The sequence below is a fragment of the Geotrypetes seraphini genome, chromosome 1 (assembly GCF_902459505.1).
Source record: "Geotrypetes seraphini chromosome 1, aGeoSer1.1, whole genome shotgun sequence".
NCBI lineage: Eukaryota > Metazoa > Chordata > Amphibia > Gymnophiona > Dermophiidae > Geotrypetes > Geotrypetes seraphini.
In genome coordinates this window covers 415,968,242-415,989,532 of record NC_047084.1, presented here as the reverse complement: position 1 = coordinate 415,989,532, position 21,291 = coordinate 415,968,242, and the positions used below count along the sequence as shown (strand labels likewise).

Genomic DNA, 21,291 nt, shown 5'->3' with positions numbered 1-21,291 from the left:
AAGGACAGTATTGATATAATTATGGAGCTGATGATAAAGAAAACATGATATTGCAAAGATGGAACATGGAATAACTGTGTTCATATGAATGACAGCCTAAAAGTCACAGCCCTCCCCCATGCTGTTTCTTTTTTGTTCCATTCATTATGCTTTTCTGCCATCTCAGGCAAAACAGAATTATAGCTGAAATTCAAATACACTGGCGAATGGCAGGGCTCATAAAGCTAATGTCAAAATAAATGAAAAAGAGGTGCCGAGGGCAGCCTGGGGATAATTCAAACTGACAGTTTCATCTCCGCTGTATCGAGTCACTTTCCTCGCTTTGTAAAGTATGATCTGAAATGAAAACCAAAAAGCATGTATTCCTTCCTAGCTGCATTTTTAATTTGCTCTCTCTTTTTATCTAAACAAATGATATTTGTATGCGTGGGGGTGGGTTATGGTTCTGAATGCCATTGCTATGTATGGTTTTGGTCATTTAAAAAAAAAAAAAAAAAATTGTAGGGGACTTTGTGTTATTGAATAGTGTCAGATCAATAGTGCCAGGAACTGAAATTCTCTGCTTTTCCAGCAGTAGCATGAATGATCAGGCAGTGGAGAGCAGCTTGGACTGCTGCTAATGTTCTTAAACCAGTGATCTCCAACCTTTTCCATGTAAAGGGCTGCAAAGTGAACATGAGAAATCTTTGGGAGCTACCAAATAATTTTAGGCCTATGAATATCATTTTTAAATTCTAAGTTTGATTCCTCAAGCATGCAGTCTTCCAACAGCAGCATATCATACAGGTATATGCACACAACATAGCCACTATATTCCATTCCTTCTTGTCAGCCCACCCTTTCTCTAATTTTCAAACCAATATTAAAATGGAAGGTGTACGGTATGTTGACCAGCAATCAGTAAACCTGTAATTCTACTTTGCTTAGATTTTTGGGAAAGAGCTGGAGTAGAGGTGCCCTGTCAGGAGGTTTTGCTGCTACTTTGGGTAAGGAGAAGGCCTTGTGAAGCTCCGCTGAGTCATGTAGTCATATATGACTGGTCACCTTGTGGCATGTAAGTCGCCTTGAACCTTTTTAGGGATAGCGCAACTCATAAGTATTAGATTAGATTGACTCGCATGCACACGCTTAGAGAGGTGAGTGGACTGTCATGTGCATGTGTGCATGCATGCACTTACCTATCACTGTGACCATGCAGACTCTTGTGACCCAGAGGAACTTCATGGGGCCTTTTCTCTACCCACAGTAGCAGCAGGGATTGCTGGAATGTTGGAGACCACTGCCCTAAATTCTTCTGTAGAGGGTGAGGGTTTAACTCATCATCACTCCCATGTGCCCTGTTCTGTGTACACTGCTCAATAGGGTACCACATACTCTCAAATTGTGAAGACCATTTTCTCTTTTTTTGTTTTGTGATACGGACACTTTTTCACTGGAGAATGGAGACTACACCAAACCATCAACTCGTTTTATGCAATATAAACCACTTTTGATCATTTCCAGCCTGTGTTTGAACCCAATTTCCTGGAAGTGAAACACTCTGAAAACCTGTCCCCTCACAAATTATATTCCTGTCATTCCTTCTAGTTTTATATTTTGATTGACTATGGATTTACACATAAACATCTTGATTTATTCAACTTTGGGATTCAGCATAATTTACTCCTGAAAAATATTCTACTTGATAGGTAAATAAAAAAAAATTATACTCTATATAAACCTGCCAAATCTCTCATATTGGGAAGGGAACTGTATAAGAGCAGGGAACTTATGGCCAGGTTCTACTAACTCTCAGTGTGACAACTCATTTATTGCTGCTGCTTCTCTGTACTGTCTCTAGTGTGATTGGCGTATCACTAAAGCCTGGTCTTAATCCCTAATTTTGGAAGTCACAGGGTGTTGCAAGAAGATCAATGTCTTGGAATCAGTATAACCCAACATCTAGTAATTGGTCTTCACAGCTGCTCCATAGACAATTTAGTTTGATGGTAATTGGAAAGTCTATATATATGTGACGCCCTTTCAGGGTAGCTCTGGGACCAGAGCCTAACCTGGCTGGAGCTCCCTGAAGGCAGTCTCTGTTGGTCCCTCACTCAGTTAGTGTTACGTGCCTCCACCAGGGGAAAAGAGGTGTTAGCAGGTGGGTTCACCCTCTTCTCCCCCCCAGAAAAAATCCAAAAAAGCTTCTATGAACAAGGTTGGCTAATAAATTAAACTGATTTAGTTGAACTATGTGCATAGGCCTAATCATAAAACAAATTGTCAGGAATAGCTTTCAACAATCCCAATACTTCTACAGCTGCCAGATTGATTTTCAGGAAGCATAAGTTTGATCATGTGATACCACTGCTTCATAGTCTTCATTGGCTTCCTGTGTATTTCAGAATCCAGTTTAAATGTGCTTGTGTTATTTTCAAAATTCTTCATGGCATTTTCACTCCTCTAGTTCTGCTATCCTGGAATCTTTATAGATTCTCTTTTGCAATTATCCTGTTCTTCTAGTAAAGGTATCAAAGGAACCAAGATCTTTGGCCATTCTTTGACCTTCAAGTTTCCTCAACTTTGGAACAATCCTCCACTCTTTTTAAGAAGTTCTGTTTCTCTTCTCTTTTTTCATAAGTCTTTGAAAACTATTCTGTTCACTAAGCACTTTGGTAATTAATTTCCTCTCATTTTTTTTCTTTCTCTTTAGTTCTTATTGGCCTAAACTAATAACTGTAAACCAAGATGTGTTTTCTTGGATTGAAGTCTCAGTATATAAAGCCAAGCATTAGATTAGATTAGACTTAAACCAAAACTAGTGCAGTTAAATTCAACAGTAGTTAAATACCATTCAGATATTCAAAACCCTTTGTTTGTAGTCTCTTGAACCTTTAACTCTCAGTTCAAATTCAGCAGTTATAAAAAATCTTTGAGCCTCTTTCAGTTCTGAATGTCAACACTGTAAGTGTAGGCTCCTCCCAAATATCTTAGCTTAGTTTCTAGGTGGGCATAGCTTTGTACCTAGATCTCTCCTGCCCTTTCCAATCCAACCTCACCCAGTCCCCAAGTTCTCACCCTATCCATGGAAGCTTTTCGGGTAGGTGGGTACTGACCTTCCTGGCTGGTGAGCCTGCCCCTGTGCCAGTCTTCTGGTGGTTATCCCTTAGCTCTGAGGGCCCTAGCCCTCCCAAGAGCACTCCACCTCCACTACTAGTCTCCAGGGAGTCTTCTCCCTTGTTGGACCACTGGTGCCGTTTGCATCCCAGCAACCTGGCATATCCATTGAACTGCTATGCCAATCTGTACTCCAATGGCCTTCCCCTCCTTCGAGATGAATTTCTGGGGTAGCTCTCTGCTAGGGTCCCAGATACCAGCCCTCAATAGGGCTCAGCATCCACCAGTAACAGGGCTCCCTCTAGAGGTCTGCCTCTGCTCTTCTCAGCCATTAGGCATTGATAGTGCCTCTGCAGGCCATTTCCTTCTGCCCTGCTCTCAAAGGCTGCTTGTCTTGAGCCCAGCTCCTAAAGACTGCTGGTCTTCAGCCCTGAGCTCTCAAATTCTAGACTCAAATTCAGCATGCTGGCTTTGTTATCCCCCATCATTTCTTCTCCCTTCTGAACTTATGGGGAATAACTTCTGTTTTTCTGATTCAGCTCTGCTCAGCTCACATCCCCACATTCATTTGAGCCCACAAGCTTTATTACCATTAATTAAATAACATCTTAAAACATTTCACCCAAGTATTTGAGTGTTTATCTCCTAGTGCATGATTTGCATATGGAGTTACCTTCCCCCTCTGCACACTCAGCTATGTAACTCATAAATTGGATACAATTCTCCTGCAGTCAGATAAGTGGCAGACAGAAACACCTCTCACTTTTCATATTCAACACAAACAGATAAATGCTGGTTTGAAACCTGCTCTTCACAAACACTTCTTTTCAAGCTTTCAAGGGGCCGAAATCTAAAACGCAGGCTAAGTCGTGGGCCGGATTTTTTTATTAAGATACTTGCCCCTTCGCGCCGGTGGCGGCTCTGATATTCACAGGACTTCTGTGAGCGTCGGATCAATCGCCGGAGCCAGCGCCAAAACCCACACTGTGCGCCAGCAAAGGATGGGGTTAGTCTTAGTAAAAGTATAGGGATGCAACCTCTCCAACCCCACGCCGGCTACATAATAAATAAAGACGACTTTTCCTCTCTTCTTTATGTCCTAGTTCACGCTTGCTGTCTAACACTAGCTCTGGCAGGATACATATTTCAAATCTGACATATTGTAATCACAAAATAGAAAATAAAATAATTTTTTCTATCTTTTGTTGTCTGGTCGTTCCCAGTTTCTCTTTCTGATTTTGTCTATCTTCTAATTCTCTTTACAGTGTCTGCTATCCATTTTTTTTCTCCTCTTCTCTCTTGCTCCAGTCCCTGTCTCCAACATATTGATTTTTCCCTTTCAACTTTTCTCCTTTTTTCTTTTCTACCTCTGTCCACTCAAATCTTGCCCTCTTTCTCATCCTTCTCCTTTTTAAATTTTCAGCTACCTATCATTTTTCCATCTTCTCTTATTCTGTAGCTCTCCCATTTCCCATCTCACTCCTTTCCCAGCCTCCCATTTCCTTCTCTCTTTCCTCTTGGTCCAACATTTTGCTCCGTCTCTTTTCTGTTGTTCTTCTTTCCTCCCCCCTTGATGCTGAAAAATGAGATGGAAGGAAAAAAAAAAGAGATGCTGCATCTCTCTCTCCCTTCCAACCCCAGGCCTAACATTTCTCCATCCCCTTCCATCTCCAGATTCAACTTCTCTCCATTTCTCTTCCCAACTGCCCCCATCCCATCTCTCCCCCTGTCTACCTGCCTCCCTCTCCCCAGGTCCACCGTTTCTCCTTTTCTCTTTCCAACGGTTCTCCCTCTTTCTCTATACTACCCCAGGTCCAACCTCTCTCCCTTCATCTCGCTTTCTTCACAGCCCGTCGTGCCTTTCCCTCCGGCGCCGGTCCGATGTTGCTGCCGGGCCATGGAATCTACCGGCCTCGGCAATTCAGGAGTGCTGTGCATGGCTCCTCCTCCTGCTTTTTGCCTGCCACGGTCAGTCTCCAATGACACGCAACTTCCTGTTTCCACACGGGTGTACTGCAGCGGACGGAGGGCAGGAGGGGGATCCACAAACAGCACTGCCGAATCACTGCCAAGGTCGGCGGACTTTCTGGCGTGGCTGCGGCAGATCGGCGTGGAGGGGAGGACACGCCGGGCTCAAAGGGGAAGATCGGGAACGTTGCCGCGGGCCACATAAAAAGTCCAGGCGGGCTGGATTCGACCAGCATGCCTTGTGTTTGACACATTTTCTCTAGCAGTACCTCTTCCTGTCTATCCCTTCCTCTCTTCCTCTGAACACCCCCTTGCAATTACACAAATATATGCACACCACTGTTGATTATTGGCATTAACGCTGCACACTAGTGCTGCCCGATTCACGATTCAAATTGATTCACCAATTCAATTTGGGTGAATTGATTCGAATCGATTTAAAAACAAACAAAAAAATCGGCCTCCCAATTTGGTGGATGACCCTCCCTCCTCGTCCCTTAAAGCAAGAGCAGCAGCGCTGCCTCTTGCTGGCTGGCCGCTGCCACTCCTGCTTTAGAGGGGGGGGGAGGGTCAGTAGGGTAGTGCTGATGTCCGGCTTCCCCCTGGCCTCCTGCTCATCCATTTACCTAATATCAGCAGCCTGCAGAGAAGATTGCCAATGCTAGCGATCTTTGCAAGCTGCCATAGGCCTTCGGAGCTGTTTCCTCTGCCGCAATCTTGCCTCTGAAGAGGGGGCAGGATCGCAGCAGAGGGAAGACAGCTCCGAAGACCTATGGCAGCTTGCAAAGATCACTAGCATCGGCGATCTTCTCTGCAGGCTGATGATATTAGGTAAATGGATGTACAGGAGGTCAGGGGGAACACACAGGCCTTCTGCGGGGTGCACAGTCCTTCGTGGGCAGGGGGCAGTTTTTCGGGGGTGTTGGTATAGGCCTTCAGAGGGGACAGGCAGGGCTTCGGGGAGACAGGCCTTTAGGGGTGGTGGTAAGGCCTTCAGTGGTGGGGTACAGGCCTTCAGGGGGGGGCAGGCCTTCAGGGGGGCAGACCTTCAGGGGAGGGGGGCCCTGGTGTAGAAGTACACGGAGGGAGGGGTTCAAAGAGATGTGCATATGCCAGACTTTGGGGAGAAGAAATAATGGGTCTAAAAACAGAGGAGAGGGAGAGAGATGGTGGACAATGGGATTTAGGAAGGGAAGGAACAGAAAGGGAGAGAAGTTGGACACAAGGGATGGTGTGGAGCAGTGGTCTCAAACTCGCGGCCCGGGGGCCACATGCGGCCTGCCAGGTACTATTTTGAGGCCCTCGGTATGTTTATCATAATCACAAAAGTAAAATAAAACAGTTTCTTGATCATGTGTCTCTTTAGCTATAAATTACAACATTATTATTAAGAGTTAGACAAAAGGAAAGATTTATAAACTATAAAGAGTTTAACCTCATGCAAAATTGTCATTTATTTAATAAGACGTTAACTATTTTTTCTGCGTCCCTTCAAGTACCTACAAATCCAACATGTGGCCCTGCAAAGGGTTTGAGTTTGAGACCACTAGTGTGGAGGGAGGATAGAGATACTGGATAGGAGGGTAGTTGGGAAAAGAAAGGGAGAGATGGTGGACCCTGGGATGGTGGGGAAGGAGGGATAGATGCTGGATGAAAGGGTAGTTGAGAAAAAGTGGATCTGTGGATGGAGACAAAAAAAGGAAAATGCCAGACCTCTGGGGGAGGGAAGGAAAATGGAAGGGGAGGACAGAGATAGAAGATTGATGGTTAGCACAGAGAAAGAAGAAAGAAGGAGACCTTGGCAAGCAAGTTATTAGAAGACAACCAGAGCCTGGGACCAACAAGATTTGAATAATGACCAGACAAAAAAAGGTAGAAAAAATAATTTTATTTTCTGTTTTGTGATTACAATATGTCAGATTTGAAACGTGTATCCTGCCAGAGCTGGTGTTAGACCGCAAACATGAGCTTGGATTTAACAGAGACAGGAAAAGTCTTTTTTGTTTGTTTTGTTTACACCATAGCGTCAGTGTGGTTAGGAGAAGGCAAAGGGGGTAGAGGCTATAAAATAAACCCACCTGGATGTTTGAAAAAAAACACCCACTTGGGCAGGAAAATCGAATCGAAAAATCAATTCAATAGGCTGAATCAAATCGAATCAAAATTTTTTTCCCTGAATCGGGCAGCACTAATGCACACAATTGATGCGTACTTCTAGGTGTCCATTTATAGAAGTGCTCTGATTGTAGGTACGAGCAAGTGATTGGATTCCATTGAGAGAAGGAAGAGAAAGGCTGGCTACTCATTTCTGTGAGTTGAGCTGGATGCTCTGACTCAGCTCATATACCTGGTTCAGTAATCACCCCCAGAACAGTGTGGAAGCGCCAACATTGAAGAGTTTCTTTTTATTTATTTATGAAAATTTGGTATACTGTCATTCCAGTGCCATCATGGAACATATTAAAAACTATAATAACTGAACAGATGACAATTAACATTGCTATCAACATAATACACACACAATTTAAACTCATAAAAAAAAGGAATGGGAGTGTAATAGCACAATAATAAAATCTAAAAGACTTTTACAGTTTTCTACCTTGCTAGTCAGAAGCACAAGCACAAGCTTGTGGGGGTCTCTGCACTCACAAGGAGTGGAAACAAAAGGAAAAAATGCTGAAAAAGGGTGCTGGGAGGTCCTCTTACATATAAAGTGAGGAGGGGGAAAGCATTATAGGTGAACTAAGGGTCCAGGAAAGATGCTCTTATGTTCTTATACCTGCAACCCATTGGAAAGGGGATTCTGCACCAGCAAATAGAGATAGGGTCCTTGAAGGATCTAGAAAGAAGTGAGTGAGAGGAGTGCAAGGGAGAATCAAATGTTCTTAGAGGACAGCAAAACTGATGTATAAAGTGGCGTAGTAAGAGGGGGGGACAGCTCCTGGCACTATCATGGTGGGGGCACCAGCACCTCTCCGCCCCTCATGCCACGCTCGTGCCCACCCTCTGCTGTACCTCCTAAATCTTCACCAGTGCAAGTAACTTTTCCAGTCTGTTGCTCGCACCAGCCTGGCTGCCTTCTGAAATTACTTCCTGGTTGCAGGGCCAGGAAGTGACATCAGAGGGAAAGCCAACGCCAATGTGAGCAGCAGACTGGAAAAGTTACTTGCACTGGTGAAGATTTAAAGAGGTATGGGGGGTGGGGTGAGGGAGGGCGTGACTGTGGCTTTTACACAATCAGGCAGCAGGGGCCAACGTGGTAAATGCTCTAACGCCCATAAGAATTGAATGGGAGTTGAAGCATTTGCCACCCAGCACTTGGCTGTGCGGCTTTATAAAAAGGGGCCTAACTTGACTCTTGGCCTGGGTCGCAAATTTTGTCAGGTGTGGGAGCACTTCTGGCAGGACCTCACACCGCGTGCTCGTAGACTTTTGAATCTTTAAGATTTTATTCCCACTCTCAGCTGTTGGACTGGCCATGGATTCTTGGGGAGGGGAGGGGAACTGATTATATTGTTGAAAATGTTATTTCCTGAATGGTACTACTGTTTGTATTTGCTTCTTACTGCTGGAATAATAAAAATCATTTAAACATAAAAAGGGGCCTAACATAATAATACATAACAAAATACAGTAATAGAAGAAATCAGTCGTCAAAATATACAAAACCATTAAATGGGAAACCCCCTCTCCCCCAATTTAAAGGGTTCCCAAATTCCTTTATGTTTAGTAATATAGTAGGATTTCTCAACAATACAGGATTCATACTGATAAATCAAACAAGCTGAATTCCATCAAAATTGGAAACGTAGTCTACTGTTGTCCTTCCATTCTGTAAGGATTATTTTCAATGTTCTGGCCATCATAATATGTTCTGGCAATAGATGAGAATCTGTCAAGCCTACAGAACGAAAAATGACTATTTGATATGATAGATGTGAACTAATATGGAGAATAGCTTTAAAGCAATCCCATATAGACAACTAAAATATCTGGACATTATGATAGTAATAAATCATGTAATCTAAAGTGCCCATTTGAGCACCACAGGACCTACATCGATTAGACAAGGAGTGATTAGTTTTGTGAAGTTTAGCTGGAGTCCAGTAAGCCTTGTGCTGTAGAAAAAAAAGGGAATGTAAGACTGCTGCAGAATTTAGAGGTCTATTTACCTTTGACCATAAAATATGTGATGTGTTTTGTATCAAATAATCAGATATCCATTATAGCTTGCATACATTTAGTAGGTTTGGTAGAGAGCTATTTGTAAAACCTAGAAGCAAATGTGCCTAGAAATAATATCTCTGATAGGATGTTATCTATTTCTGGCGATGAGATAGATGTTTTGGTTATAGGATTAGCATTCAATAAGCTAGAACAGAGGTGTAAATAACAGAAAATTTGAGAAGAGGGAAGTAAGGGCTAGATTCACAAAGCAAACTGATCGTGTACCGATTGGTTTGCGACCCCCTTAGCGACCCCGGCCCGATTCACTTACCTGTCTTCCAACCATCCTCCGATCCGCGCATGCAAATGAGGGCAAGGCCATGCAAATGTAGGCCGGGATGCGATTCACTAAACTTTTTTCCTATCCAACTGTGCTCGCAAAAAGCGACTGCTCAGGACCAGTCACTTAAGCCCTTTGCAACTGCTCTGCCTCTGCTCTCTGCCCTGTCAGCCCTGATCTCTTGCTGCCCCAAATGCCTCCTGCAGCCCCGAATGTGCCTGCCTGCCTGCCCCGAACACGCCTGCCTGCCTGCTCCAACTCTCCCACCCCTGCACTGCAAACCCGTGGTTTTAACCCTTGGGCTTAAGCGGGTTAAAACCACGGGCTCCCAAAAGTTCCTCGATCGCCAGAAATAAAAAATCTATTGCCGGCCCTGAGATCCAGAAATAGCATTTTTGTAGGCTTTCTTGCAGCCCTGACTGCGCTAAAAAGAAGAAGAAGAAAAAAAAAAAAAAACCCATCTCCAACAGGATGGAGGTCCCGCGCATGCTCAGACCATCTACAGATGGTCTGTGCATGCACGGGGATCGCTATAGCACGATCCGTGCCTGCAGATGGTGGCATTCCTCTGACCGCCCTTATCTGCATGTTAAAGTTTACTGAATTAGTCGGACCTGCCCGGATCGGGCCCGGATTGGGCCTTTAGATTGCCGGTGAGTAAAAGGCGCAATATCGTTATTAAGCATAACATCTTCAAGAGTAAACATGTACCACAACCAAACCTTATTGGTCAGAAAATTGGCTTTTTTTCTGATACAAATGACATAACATAACATTCTGCTTATATACTGCAGGACCATAAAGCTTAGTCTATTCGGTTAACAAAAGAGAAAGTTGTTACAATTGAATAGAATAACTTAGGGGTCCTTTTACTAAGGCGCACTAGCCGATTAAATGCTAACGCGTCCATTATATTCTATGGACACGTTAGTTTAGCGCCCGCTAATATGTAGCGCGTGCTAAATCGGTTAGTAAAAGAGGGGGTTAGTTTCCTATATACTTGGTGAACAAATATGTTTTCAAATGCCTCCTGAAATCTTTTTTTTTTAATCTTTATTCATTTCAAATCTTAAATCAAGTACAATATTGACATTTATCAATTGAGCTTTCAAATACACTTGAGATCCTATAATTGATCATCATAATATAAAATATTACCCCCTCCCTTATTTATTTATGAAAATGATTTGTTTCAATTATAATCAAAAATCCCCTCCTGAAATCTAAATATGTGCTGGAAGTCACGATTGAGATGTAGGTCTTTGTCCCAGGACGCTGCCTGATAGGATAAGAGACATTGGTGGAATTTTCTGAATTTACATCCTTTTACTGAAGGAAAAATGTTTACTATTTGCAAGAGAAAATGAACTCGTGAGGTAACTCGGGGCAAGACCAAACAGGGTTTTATAGCAAAAACATCCGAACTTGAACAAAATTCGAGCCTCCACTGGCAACCAGTGCAATTTGTGAAAGAAGGCAGTGACATGGTCTGATTTATTTCGCTTAAAAATTAGTCTCACCTCTGCATTTTGGACAATGTGCAATCTCTGCAAGTTCATCACTGTTTCTGCAAAGTAAACAATATTACAGTGGTCCAATTGACTCAAGACCAGGGACTGAACCAAGAGTCTGAATGAGGTGACATCAAAGTATACCGAAGGTTCGAAGAGGTTCACAACAAAGGGAATATACCTACAATCAGTGTAGATAAAGTACATATTAAAACAATCAATTAAAAATTGGAAAACATCAGTTAAAAAGCAAGGATGAGTTAAACAATACCGCAACTAAGATGTAAACATGTCAAACAGGTGTGTCTTTAATGATTTTCTAAAATCTGAATAAGAAGTAGCCTCTAATATTGGTTTTCCAAGCCATATATTCGATGTAGTGGCCTGGAATGAGAAAATTCTGTCAAAAAACTTCTTATATTGACTTGATTTTATAGAAGGATAATTATTAGAATATTTCAAAGAAAAATGAGAAGCAAGGTAATCTGGTAGCATCCCAAAAACTGCTTTGTAACAAATGCAGGAAAACTTAAACAGAACTCTGGACTCTTCTGGCAACCAGTGAAGTTTTTGATAAAAGGGGGTAATATGCTCCCATTTTTTTTGTCCAAAAATGAGGCGAACCGCAGTGTTCTGGATCAGTCTCAGTTTTTTTGAGTATTTTTTTGTAAGCCCCTAAATAAATAATATTACAATAATCTAAAATACTCAGAATGGATGACTACACCAGCAAACGAAAAGAAGGTTCATCAAAAAACTTCTTGATGGTGTGAAGCTTCCATAAAACCGAAATACATTTCTTAAACAATACGTCTGTATGTGAAAACCCTTCCTTACAGGAGCATCCACCTGATTCTTCATGGTCAGATTTTGGTCCAAGATTAGACCTAAAATCTTAATGGTAGAGTCAATTGGATTTGTCATGTTGTTTATAGACAGAGATGTTTTGATGTGATTTTGACGTGGGGAGGCGAGAAAAAGTTTTGTTTTCTCTGAATTTAGTTTCAGTCTAAATTCAGTCACCCATTGTTCCATTAGTCTAAATACTTCTGTCACTGTGTGGGTTACTTGAGAAAGAGAATCTAAGATAGGAATCATAATAGTTATGGAGGGATTATTCCACAAAGGCACAAGACAGTGTGGGATATTGGTATAGACAAAATATTATTCAACTTATGGATAGTTGATAATGTATCTTTTAACATAACAGTAGTTATAATTGAAGAAGATATTCAGGTGCCAAATCTAAATTTAAGAGAGATTAACCCAGCCAAACTTTGTTCTATAGGAAGCCAACCCCACCTTTTACTAAGCTGCGGTAGAGGTTTCTACTGCGGCCCAGAGCATTAAATGCTCCTATGCCCATAGAAGTCCTATGAGCGTTGGAGCAGATTGGAGCATTTAGCGCTCCGGGTCATAATAAAAGCCTCTACCACAGCTTAGTAAAAGGGTGGGGGGAGCAAATGAGGGTAGTGTCCAAAATATCATTTGAGAGCCACCAAGCAGCAGCCCTTAGGAGAAATGCCCGATTATGTTTATGTTTATTTGAAATTTATAGACCTCATTTTGTTTTAACGTCAATGTGGTTTACATAACAAACAATAGATGGAAAAGAATGCCATTGTATTTAAAGGAAAGATTAAAAAAGGGGTTTAAAAAATGCAGAAGGTTTATATCCCTTGATGTTTAGGGAATTTTAATTTCTGGAGAGATATTCTCGGTGGTTTGTTGTTCCATAAGGAGGAAAGCAATTTATCTATTTGCTTAAAATAGGAATTGGGGAACTGGCAGGGGATCATAGTTAATACATGTAAAATTTGAGGTGTTGTTGCTATTTTTACAGATGCCAATCTACTCCACCATGTAAGGTAGAGAGGAGACCACTTAGAAAAGATATTTTTAATAAGGTTTAAAATATAAGCAACATTATAAGAAACAGTTTCAGTGAATGTAGATGTAGATATAAAGAGTAAAACCAAATATTTAATACCTTATCTCCACCAACAAATAGGAATATTGGGGAAACAGATCCTGACACAAAATATTCAGGGGGAAAAGTTCAGTTTTAGATCAGTTCATTGTGTAGCAAGATAAGGCACCAAATGTTTCAACTAAACCAAAACATTTCTGGCATAGACTGTTCAGGTATTGATATACAGTCAAACCTTGGATAGCGGGTAACGTGGTATGCAAGTGTTTTGCAAGATGAGCAAAACATTTTATTACATTTTAACTCGATAAACGAGTGTTGCCTTGCAGTACGAGCACGTATATGCGCGTCACGTCAAGTACACACAATATACACGCTTCGCATCGCATTGCTGAGTGCGGCTGGACATAATGCAAGCACCCTCAGTTCAAGCACATACAACATACGCACATCTCATGCAAAGCGCAGCTGAATGTAATAAAAGCATCACGCCCAATTCACCTGCAGTTCAAGTGCGCTGTATAAGTGCGCATATCAGCCACGATTCTATTCAAAAGTAAAGTGCAGGTTATTTGTTTTACTGTATATATTTTTATTTTATACAGTACTATATTTTGTATTAAAGTTTTTGCGTTGTGAAACAAATCGTCTGAGTTTCCATTATTTCCTATGCGGGGGTAGGAAGCAGTAGCAGAGGAAAAGCTTCTGGATCACTGAACGCAGCATCTTTACTTCATTCATGTTGCCTTGGCCGAAGAGTTAAAGCAGCAGTGCCGTGAGAATGGTGAGCAAATACTGGACTTCATGGGGGGGTGAGGTGGTGGGGGAGTGGCAGAGGACTCCAGATAAGTGCGCAGGCCTTGCAATGACTGCTGTAGGGTTTCCAGATGTCCAGTTTCCCTGGACAAAAATAGAAACTAGAAAAGCTGCCCGGACTTCCTAGAGAGTCCTCAAAAAGAGGACATGTCCAGAGAAACCCGGACATCTGGTAGCCCTAGTCATGCGCCCATCTGATGTTTCCACATGCACTCCCCTATAGTGCAGGATCATGAAACTCCAAGGGGTTAGTCTCCATTGTAGAGAGTTGCATATGGAAAGAAATTTCATCTATCCCTCCTACCCATCCCCACCGGAATCTAACCCATCCCCCACCCATACCTGCTAAGACCCATTCCATCCTTACTCCTCCTCACAATTAATCTTCTCCATTCCCACCTGTACTCATAAGAGTCAATGCTATTACATAGTTGCTTGCAGCCCTTCATTTCTTCCCAACCCCAATAGCCTTCCGTGTTTTTGGGGGTTGGTATTCACTACTCAACCAATGAGTGTTTCAAGCATCAGTCTGGTATTCTAGGTGCCTTTCTGGGCATTCCAAACCTCCAATTCCATCTCTCATTACTTTTCAAGCCTCATTCTGCCACTCTTAATTGACTTGCTCGGTGCATTCCAAACCTCATTCTGGCATCACTAGAGATTTTGACTACACTCCTGTGAGAATTCTGCTTAAGAACATAAGAATAGCCATACTGGATCAGACCAATGGTCAGTCTAGCCCATATCCTGTTTCCACAGTGGCCAATCCAGATCACAAGTACCTGGCAAAAGCCAAATAGAAGCAACATTCCATTCTACCGATTCTAGGGCAAGCACTGTCTCAATAGCATACTATGGACTTTCCCTTCAGGAACTTATCCAAACCTTTTTAAAATCCATCTATGTTAATAGTTCCTTCTATTTCTCCTAATATTTTCCTATAACTTTATCAAATGTTCTCTAGTTTTTGTAATTTCTGATGGAATAAATAATCAATTCACTTATACCCATTCTTAATCACTCAGGATTTTTTAAGACTTCAATCATATCTCCACTCAGTCGTCTCTTTTTCAAGCTCTTTAGTTTTTCCTCATACCATAGGAGTTCCATCCCCTTTATCATCTTGGCCTCTCTTCTCTGAATCTTTTCTAATTCCACAGTACAGTAAAACCTTGGTTTGCGAGCATAATTCGTTCAGAAACCATGCTTGTAATCCAAAACACTCATATATCAAAGCAAACTTCCCCATAAGAAATAATGGAAACTCAGACAATTCATTCCACAACCCAAAAACCTTAATACAAAATACTGTATGTACTCATATTGCAAGACCTCACTTGTTTAGAACAGTTGCTATACTCCCACAGCATCAGAAAGAGAAGAACCATCAGCTCAGTTGTGATAATGTGATGCATGTACTGTATACTGTATGTACTCGTATTGTAAGACATTGCTTATTTATCAAGTTAAAATTTAATAAAATGTTTTGCTTGTCATGCAAAACACTTGCAAACCAAGTTTTTACTGTATTAAAATTATTCTATCTACATTCAAATCTCTATTCTATTGCACCACCCAGAATAGCCTCTGGCTGTATCAGGAGATAGAAAGGGGGTGCCTAAATTTAGATAGCTTTGAGCCTGGAAGGGAGGGGGCAGAGCAAAGCAAAAGCATACTACCTCAGGCACACAACACAACACAGATGATAAGAGCCCTGGGAGAAGCTGAAGGGAGACATCTCAGCCTGGTGCTCTGGGGGAAGGATGCTAAACTAAACTAAACTAAACCTTAAGTTTGTATACCGCATCATCTCCATAAAGATAGAGCTCGACACGGCTTACAGGTAATTCTATAAATGAGGGAAGGACATAATAAGAAATTAGAGGTTATGAAGAGGATAGCTATCTTTACATTTTAAATAGATAGCTTTACGTTTTGGAGAAAAGCCAGGTTTTCAGATGCTTTCGGAATAATTGGAATGAGCCTAGGTTCTGCAGCGGGGTAGGGAGGTTATTCCAAAGCTCAGTGAATTTGAAGAAAAGGGATTTCCCTAATTTACCTGCATACATGACACCTTTTAACGAGGGGAAAGATAGTTTGAGTATGTGGGCGGATCTGGTAGTGTCAGGTCCAGTGGCGTACCTAGGGTATGTGGCACCCGGGGCCCATCATTTTTTGACACCCCCCCATGTAAAAAAATATTTTTTGTAATAACCATGAAAAATAAATGGTCATAATAGAAACAGGCACTGAAAATTTTCTTTTATTGAACCTCATATATGTAACCATTAATCCAAACATAACATAAATTATGTCTGAATTGTCATGACATCAGAAGTACATATGGAGTAGTTGCAGGTGATGCTTGGGACAGTTCTGATTGTGTTAGTTCGGTTTTATGTGTTTTTGAATAGAAGGGTTTTTATTTCTTTTTTGAAGGTTTTGTAGTCTGTGGTTGAGGTCAATAGGTTGTAGAGTTGGGGGTCGAGTGTTAGGAGGTTGTCGAACAGGTTTTTTTCTTTTGACGATTTTGGTTGGAGGGTGTGTGAATGGTGCGTGAGTTCTCCTATGTCTGGTTGAAGTGGATTTAATTATTTAGCTGAAGAAATTAGTAACCGCCCCCCCATTCCACACACATTAATTCTCTTCCATTTTTGTTCCCATTCTAAAAAACACTGATAAGTTCCCAGAAAATAAATACATTAAAATAAGAAGTGAAAACAAAGGCCCCTACAGATGAGAACATAACATAAGAATAGCCTAACTGGGTCAGACCAATGGTCCATCATTCCCAGTAGCCCATTCTCATGGTAACCAATCCAGGTCATTCATGCCACCGATCCAGGGCAAGCAGACACTTCCCCATGTCTTAATAACAGACTATGGACTTTTCCTCCAGGAATTTGTCCAAACCTTTCTTAAAATCAGCAATGCTATCTGCTTTTACCATAACTTCTGGCCACTTCATTTTTAAGCTTAGTGCTTTCCTTCCAAACAGAGACCTTGCTAGATGTCAAATACAGAAAGAACAAGGTAACTTCAAAAGGACTTAGCTGTGCAGGAAATGTGAATCTCCTCATACACCCACCATATAGTGCAAAAATGTGCAAAGATCTGTTTTTTTCTTTCGATCACTACATAGTCTAATGCCACACAAGCAGCGCTGTTACAAACATATTCTGAAGGTCAATGCTAAGGTTAACAAAGTTTCCTTCCTTGGACCACAAGGAGATACTGACAAACCACTAGAAGAGATCCCAAAACAACTATCCAGGCACAACACCCAAAGACCCACTCAGTGTGTGAGCCAGTTGAGTGGAGTGGACTAACTGGGGGGTGGAAATGGGCCCGGAGTTTGCTCAGCAGAATTTCCCAGACCACCTCTTCCTCTCAACACATTGACACGCTGCCGCCACCACCACCACCATTAGGAACACCTCAACGGGTAGGCCAGCAATGCTTATAAACTTTATAAAACACATTATTAGATTTTCTTATAAAGCACATATTTTAATTGAACTCTCTGACATCCTCAGCCTTGCCATTCACAAAAATAGAAGGAAGAAAGGTTCCCGTTTCCTGCTGTCTCATGTCCCCAGCCTATACAATATTTTTCTTCTGCAGACCCTTCAAAAGTCTGACCAAATCCTCGTTTCACTTGCATTATAAAGTACTGAGGATGCCATCTCTCTCCAATCCCAGGTCCTAAAGTCTAAGACACTAGTGCAAACTAGTGCTGCCCGATTCAAGAAAAAAAAAAAATTTGATTCGATTCAGCCTATTGAATTGGTTTTTCGATTCAACTTTTCTGCCCAATTGGATGTTTGTTTTTTTTAAAACATCCTGGTGGGTTTATTTTATAGCTTTTTCACCCCCCTTTGGCTTCTCCTAACCACACTGGCACTATGGTGTAAATAAAATAAAGAAACAAAAAGGACTTTTCCTCTCTGTTAAATCCTAGCTCACGTTTGCGGTCTAACACCAGCTCTGGCAGGATACACATTTCAAATCTGACATACTGTAATCACAAAACAGAAAATAAAATTAGTTTTTCTACCTTTTGTTGTCTGGTTATTTTTCAAATCTTGTTGGTTCAAGGCTCTGGTTGTCTTCTGATAATTTGCTTGCCAGGGTCTCCTTCCTTCTTGCTAACCATCCATCTGCCATCTCTGTCCTCCCCGTTTCCCTTCCCTCCCCAGGAGGTCTGGCATCTATCCTTTTTTCGTCTCCCTCCACAGATCTATCTTTTCTTAACTACCCTTTCATCCAGCATTCTCCCTCCTTCCCCACCACCCCAGGGTCCACCATCTCTCCCTTTCTTTTCCCAACTACCCTCCTATCCAGTATCTCTAACCCCCCTCCACACCATCCCTTGTGTCCAACTTCTCTCCCTTTCTGTTCCTTCCCTCTCTAAAAACTATTGTCCATCATCTCTCCCTCTTCTCTATTTTCAGACCCATTATTTCTTCCCACCCAAAGTCCGGCATATGTGCGTCTCTTTGAACCCCCTCATTCCCTCTGTGTATTTCTACACCAGGGCCCCCCTCCCTGAAGGCCTGCCCCCCCCCCTTGAAGGCCTGCACTCCCCCCCCGAAGGCCTGCACCCCCCCTCTAAAGGCCTGCACCCCCCCCTCTGAAGGCCTGCCTGCCTGATCCCCTTGAAGGCCTGTCCCTCCCTTGAAAGCCTGCCTGCCTGTCCCCCCCCTTGAAGACCTGTCCCTCCCTTGAAGGCCTGTCACCCCTTTGAAGGCCTGCCTGCTGGTCTCCCCTTTGAAGACCTGCCTGTCCTCCCCCCCTTGAAGGCCTGCCTGCCTGTCACCCCTCCCTCCCCCTTGAAGGCCTGCCTGCCAGCATGCCTGCTCGCCCCACCCCGAAGGACCGCTGGCCCCCCCCCCCCCCCCCGGCCTCCCTGCACCACCTGAATCAGGGTCTGAGGGGGTGCTCCCGGCCTTGAGTTCAGTCCCCCCCGAAGGACCGCTCTCCCCCCCTGCACCACCTGAATCAGCCCGCAGCGGGATCACGATGTCAGCGATCCCTACACTGCTTCGGAGCTGCTTCCTCCGCCGCGGTCCCGCCCCGTCTCTAGTGTCAAAGGAGGGGAGGGGCGGGACCGCGGCACAGAAAGCAGCACCGAAGCAGTTCAAGGATTGCCGACATTGCGATCCCGCTGCGGTTTGTTTCATAGGTGGTGCAGGGAGGCCAGGGGGACGAGCGATCCTTCGGGAGTGGGGGGGACTGAACGGCAAGGCCGGGAGCACCCCCCTCAGGGCTGGCACCCAGGGCGGGGCGGGGCAGGGCAGGGCAGGGCAGGGCGGACCCCCCCTTACCCCCCCTTAGTACGCTACTGGTCAGGTCTCGAAGAATTCCAGGATAGTGGGATTAGGGGAGGAAGAATACCATGTAGGATCTTGAAAATTAGGTAGGTACATTTAAAGTGAATCCTAGAAATCACTGGAAGCCAGTGAAGTTTTGACAGAAGCGGGAAAACATGATCGAATTTGCTTTTTGCTGACAATCCAAGTAGAGCTTCAGATTAGAGAATGACATGGTGGCTGTTACCTGTGGCCGCAGGTAACCCGCCGAAACTGTGGGAAAAAAAGTGTTCACTGCGTCTACGGGAGAGAAGGCCATTCACAGCCCCGTGGAGCAATGCATTTAGGAGGTGAATGGAGCAGTGAATGGCCTTGTCTCTGCAGTTATGGGAGGGAACACGTGCAGTCACCGATCGCGCGCTCTCCCTCCTTACTAATGATCATCACTGCCGCCGTCCATCCGGGAATTTCCCTTTCTCCCTCCCTTCCTCTTACCTTTGTGGTGGGCGATTTCTAAATTTTCTTTTTAGGAGCAGCTGAGCCTTGAAGTCACGTGTGGCTGTCGTAAAGGTCTGCTCTAATGCAACAGAAAACCGGAAGTTGCGTCAGAGGAGACCTTTATGGGAGCCACACGCGACGTCAAGGCTCAGCTGCTTGTAGAAAGAAAATTTAGAAATCACCCGCAATGAAGGTAAGGGGAAGTTTGGGATATGGCAAGCTGATAAGACTGAAGGATACCATGAGATAAATGGTGAACATGAGAGGTGTCGATTTGCAGTTGCGGTAGAGTTGATTAGGACAGAATTCTAGAAAGGGTGGTTGAGAAGGGAGAGGTTAGGAATGTCTCTAGGATATAAAATGGAAATCTAGGCTATAAAGAATGATAGAACAGGAGTTTAGAACTGAGATGGCGATATAATAGGAGTTTCTATGATATTTGATGGATAGAAGGAATAATAGGACAAGAGCCTAGACTAGGGAGAGGAATATAATAGGGGTTTATAGGTCATAAGATGGGTCAACAGGCTAGGAGACATCTAGAGGAGCGAGGGAATGACAGCACTGATTATGATCCACCTATAGGACAATATGGATGTGCATAGGATAGAGAAGGGGCTGGGGACTAGAGAGCTGGACCTGGTCTGGAGCTGCCAGAGATCTTTGCGGGTCCTGCCCAGTTCTAACTGCAGTCGGGCCCTCTCGTTGGCCGTGACATCGAGTAGTTTGTGGGTGTCAGAGTGAAAGACTGGGTGGTAAACTATTAGTCTATCATTGCTGAACTAAGATAGAATAATAGAGGTAGGATAGAAAGGAGAAAACGATGAATAGGCTGGGATTAAAAAAACTAGACACACATTTAGTATAGGAGGGAGAAAGGGAGGAAAGGTGGGGGTGTAGAGGAACAGACGCTGAAGGGAACTGGGGAAGGGAGAGAGGGAAGAAAGGTGGGGTGGAGAGGAACAGATGAAGGGAACTGGGGAAGGTGGGGTAGAGAGAAACAGACGCTGAAGGGAACTGGGGAAAGGAAGGAAGGTGGGGTGGAGAGGAACAGACGATGAAGGGAAATGGGGAAGAGAGATATGGGGGCAGCGGAGGGAAGAAGATGGGTGCCAGGTCAATTGGGGGTGGGGGATGGAGGGAGAGACACAGTAACAGAGCATATGGAGGAAACAGAGAAGGCAGACAGTGGATGGAAGGAATTGAATGAGGAGACAATGAGGAAAGCAGAAACCAGACAACAAAGGTAGAAAAAAAAATTATATATATTTTTTTTTTTTGCTTTAGGATAAAGTAGTATATTAGTTGTGTTGATAAACATTTATAAACAAAGCCCTGCCAGCTGAACATCTTTTTCTCTAGTTCAGCAGCCAGAACTTTGATTTATAAAATGACAATTGTACAGAATATTGTTTCTTTTTATACTTTAATAAAATAAGTTAAGTATAAAACTATTTGAGGGTTGTGTGCATGGGATCAGATGGTTTGCGGGGACAGGGACAAAGTTTTTCCCCGTGTCATTCTCTACTTCAGATCTCTACCATGAACCCCATGGGAGTGTATGGACATGCATTACCTGATAAGTACTTTTGGTTGTACTGTAGCAGTGGTCTCAAACTCAAACCCTTTGCAGGGCCACATTTTGGATTTGTA

At 43.2% G+C, this 21,291-nt stretch overlaps 1 long non-coding RNA gene across 1 annotated transcript; it reads right to left on the bottom strand.

Moving 5' to 3' along the window:
• Nucleotides 1–8,609: 8,609 nt before the first annotated feature.
• LOC117367772 lies at nucleotides 8,610–19,689 on the bottom strand. Its single transcript, XR_004540849.1, has 3 exons — nucleotides 19,636–19,689; nucleotides 11,092–11,263; nucleotides 8,610–8,965 (listed from the first exon to the last, which is right to left on the bottom strand). It is a non-coding gene; the product is annotated as an uncharacterized LOC117367772 (long non-coding RNA).
• Between the last annotated feature and the right edge of the window lie 1,602 nt (nucleotides 19,690–21,291).